General features: G+C 47.5%; 1 pseudogene; it reads left to right on the forward strand.

Annotated features, from left to right (window-relative positions):
- Positions 1-223: 223 nt before the first annotated feature.
- LOC131746897 (tumor-associated calcium signal transducer 2-like) lies at positions 224-1,159 on the forward strand (annotated as a pseudogene).
- The last annotated feature ends 3,441 nt before the right edge of the window (positions 1,160-4,600 follow it).

Genomic DNA, 4,600 nt, shown 5'->3' on the forward strand with positions numbered 1-4,600 from the left:
ATTCTTTCTCCCTTCTCTGTTACATCAACAATTTCCATCTTTTCACTGGACCATTCCTTGCAATTTACAAATATCCCCTAGCACCCATCCTTAAAAACATCAAAAACAAAAAGCAAAACCCCAGACGCCTGGAGACGTTCTCAGACAGCGGAGCCCGAGCTCGGCGAAGTCCCCAGCGCTCGCCAGCCCGCGCCCAGTCCGCACTCCTCCGCCCCGCCCCACCATGGCGCGGGGGCCGGGCCTCGCGCTGCTTTCGCCGTCGCTGCTGCCGCCGCTCCTGCCACTGACGGCGGTGATCGGCCACGCGGCCGCGCAGGACAACTGCACGTGCCCCACCAGCAGAGCGGCCCGGGTGGCCGCTGCCAGTGCCGCGTGCTCGGCTCGGGCCTGGAGGTCGACTGCTCCACGCTCACATCCAAGTGCCTGCTGCTCAAGGCGCGCGTGAGCGCCCGGAAGAGCGTCCGCGCCCTGGTGCGGCCGAGCGAGCACGCGCTCCTGGACAACGACGGCCTGTACGACCCGGACTGCGACCAGCAGGGCCGCTTCAAGGCGCGCTAGTGCAACCAGACGTCCGTGTGCTGGTGCGTGAACTCGGTGGGCGTGCGCCGCACCGACAGGGGCGACCTGAGCCTGCGCTGCGACGAGCTGGTGCGCACCCACCCCATCCTCATCGACCTGCGCCACCGCCCGGCCGCCCGGCCGCCCGCGCCTTCAACCCCTCGGACCTGGAGGCCGAGCTGCGGCGGCTTTTCCGGAAGCGCGACCCGCTGCACCCCAAGTTCGTGGCGGCCGTGCACTACGAGCACCCCACCATCCAGATCGAGCTGCAGCAGAACACGTCGCAGAAGGTCGCCGGCGATGTCCCTACTACTTCGAGAGGGACGTCAAGGGCGAGTCGCTGTTCACCGGCCACCGCGGCCTCGACGTGCGCGTGCGCGGAGAGCCCCTGTTGCTGGAGCGGACACTCATCTACTACCTGGATGAGAAGTCCCCCCAGTTCTCCATGAAGCGCCTCACCAGCGGCCTCAATCGCCGTCATCGTGGTGGTCGTGGTGGCCCTGGTCGCCGGCGTGACCGTCCTGGTGATCACCAACCGGAGGAAGTCAAGAAGGTGGAGATCAAGGAACTGGGGGAGATGAGAAAGGAACCGAGCTTGTAGATACCGGCGGGGCTGGGGTGGGGTGGGGATCAGATTTCAGAAAGGTCCCAGACCCAAGTGAGTCACGCTTCTTGATTCTTGGCCCCAAGGAGTCGTTCCTCCTCCCAAATTCCTGCCTCCCCCCGCCGCCACCAAATTTAATAGATCCTGTTCTCAGGGTCACCTCTCTTTCTGACTTCTGTCCTGGAGGAAGAATTTCTAAAATTCCTCCCCTTTCGGTCCAACCATAAAGCTGACTCGAGAGTTAAGGAAAGTTTGGCATAGGGTTATGTATAAGAATCAAGTGTCTGTATGACAACCCAGCATCTTTTACAAGTGACGCAATCATTGCTGAAGGCTTAAATGCGTTTAGATGGGAAACAGCGCTTTTACTGTCTTGGGTTTAGGTTATTGGATTAGCTCCACTTGTATGGTGGCCTTCCTGATGAGGAGTTCGCTACTTGGGCCCGGTAGTATCCTCATTTACCATCGTTTGTATTGATATTACCGACCACACATGCTTGTCATCGGGAAAGAAGGCTGTTTCAGCTGCCTGAACACATTTTAGATGTCTTTGTTTGAGGGCAGACTTTGGCCCAGAAACTCAGTATCTATTCTTCAACTTGCCCTTATTACAGCTGATACTAGCAATATTTCTTTTGTAAAATGTTTGTACATAGTTTGTTTTTGATACTGCTGTTGTGATTTTAAAAAAAACAATGTAATAAAATATGAAAAAGGCACAAACCAAAAGATGGAGTTTGTGAAAACTTGCTCCAGGTTTATATCAAAAAAAAAAAAAAAAAAAAGCAAAACCCACCTTTGAACCCACATCTGCCTCTAGTTACTACACTACTTCTCTGCTTTCCTTCTCAGTTAAGCCTTTGGAAAGAGTTGGATTCAGGGACTTCCCTGGTGGCACAGTGGTTGAGAATCCACCTGCCAATGCAGGGGACACAGGTTCGAGCCCTGGTCCAGGAAGATCCCACATGCTGTGGAGCAACTAAACCTGTGCGCCACAACTACTGAGCCTGCACTCTAAAGCCCACAAGCCACAACTACTAAAGCCTGCGCATCTAGAGTCCATGCTCTGCAACGAGAAGCCACTGCAATGAGAAGCACGTGCACTGCAATGAAGAGTGTGCAGCAACAAAGACCCAACACAGCCAAAAATAAATTTTTTTTTTTTTTAAAAAGCGTTGGCTTCATCAGTCTCCCTTTTCCCACCTCTACCACTCAATCATCTCCAGCCACCATGCCACTGAAACTGATATTAGGTCACTAGTGACCTCCACGTTGCCAAATTCAGTGAACTTTTTTCTTCGTGCCTAGCCTCTTAACAGCCTTTGAAACATCTGATCACTACCTTCTTTTTGAAACTTTCCTCTGGCTGCCAGGACACTACATTCCTCGTCTTCCTACCTCACTGATTGCTTCTTCTCAAACTTTTGTTTTATAGTTATATCCTCCTCTACCCAATCTCTAAATGCTGGTGTACTCTTAAAGTTGAGTTCTGGGTCCCCTTCTCTTCCCTAGTCACACAGTGTCTCTAAGTGATCACATTTATGACTGTGCTTTTAGATATGGGTTTGTCACCACTTACATAAGGATTGGGTTCTAAAGTCAGCTCAAAAAGAAAAAAAAAAAAACAACCTCATGAAGTGTAATTACTCTTGGAAACTACTTAAATCACCTATAAACTACAGAAGTTGTGGTTTCATACATGTTGATTTTACACGATTGTGGCCATATTTATGTGCCAAACTGAAGACCAACACTCCATTTCCTAAAAAACTCAGTTGATTTTTTTCCCTTGCCATGTTGAGATAAATTGTTTTTATTGAGCAATAGATGAAAAAGTACTTGGGGCTTTCATTTAGGAGCCACATTTCATGAAAAATACTTATTTTTAAAGAGCAGACACAATCGGAACAGCAAGCTGCTCCCACAATGAGAGAATTGGAGACTGACTCCATCTGAGGGTACAGCAGACTCACATCTCTCATCTCATCCTCACTCCACACTTGCTTTACTTGAGTGTAAAGGAATCACACAATTTAAAGTATTTCTCACATTCTCTGGCTGAATATGTATAACTCAATAAGATAAATGCTTGTTTGGTATGAATTCCATTGTACCATTTATATGTTGATGACTCCTAAATTTATTTTTCTAGCCCTGACCTTTTCCCCTGAGCTTCAGATTCATGGAATCAGCTATCCACCTGGACATCTCCACTTAAGGTCAACGAGGCAACTTAACATGCCCCAAACATAAAAACTGATTCTACCCCCCATGCCTCATCCTCACACACAAAAAAGCTGTTCTCCTTTCAGTCTTTCCTAGCTCAGTAAATGGCATGCCACCTACCCCGGATTTCAAAAATAAAACCTAGGAGTATATCCTCCCTTTCCTTCACCTCCACATGAAATTCATCAGGTGAATTTAGACCTACCTCCAAAATATACCCCAAATCTATCCATTTAACTCCATCAGCACAGATACCACCCTAATCTCAGCCACCATCATCATTTCTACTTTGACTGAACTCTTTCCACTCTTACCCTTTCTATGGTCCATCCTCCAAATAGCCAGAGTAATCTTTTACAAAGCATTCACTCATTCATTCATCAAATATTTATTGAGAGCACACAGGAACTGGGGATACAGCAGTGAAGCAAATTAGATCTCTGTGCTCCTGGACTTCATTCTAGAAGGGGGAGGCAACTCATAAGTAAATAATTTTGTACAGTACAAATACAATGAAGAAAGTAAATACAAAATGTAATAAACTAAGTCATGTTGCACTCTCAGTAAAAAAATTTGAATAGCTTCCTAGCATGCTTAGATTAAAATCCAAATTCCTTACCATGACCTTGTTATAAAAGTCTGAGAACTGATTTTCATTTGTCCCTTCAACCCTATCTGTACCACTCTTCCTCACTGCAACTCGGGTCCAGTCACCCTGGCCTTTTTTCTATTTTCTCAATGTTCCAAAACTTTTTCTTTCTTCAGACAATGTTTCCTGTGTCTGGAATGCTGTTTCCCATATCCGGGAAAGGCTGCCTCCTCTTAGATCAAATATCACTTCATCAGAATGAACCTGACTACTCTACCTAAAAGTGGCTCCTCTCCCCTTTCTCTATCAATTACACTTTTTTGTTTCATAGCACTTTTCTCTTTCAGGAATTATTCTGCTTATTTATTTGTTAACAACATCTTCAATCCCCACTAAAATATAAGTTTCCCGAGGTAAGATTCCTGGGGTGTTGTTTACCAAACTATCCCTAAAAGTGTAGAACAGTGCCCGACTTAAGAGGATCTTGATAAATACTTTTTTAAAGAACAAATAAAAAACGACGCACTGTAAGACTATAAAAACTCCCAAACTCTCACAGCCGCCACGCTCCGCCCCCCCGGAGCCACTTCCGCCCAAGGTCTAGCCCAGACCTTCCGGGAGGG

Source organism: Kogia breviceps, chromosome 19 (genome assembly GCF_026419965.1).
Source record: "Kogia breviceps isolate mKogBre1 chromosome 19, mKogBre1 haplotype 1, whole genome shotgun sequence".
NCBI lineage: Eukaryota > Metazoa > Chordata > Mammalia > Artiodactyla > Physeteridae > Kogia > Kogia breviceps.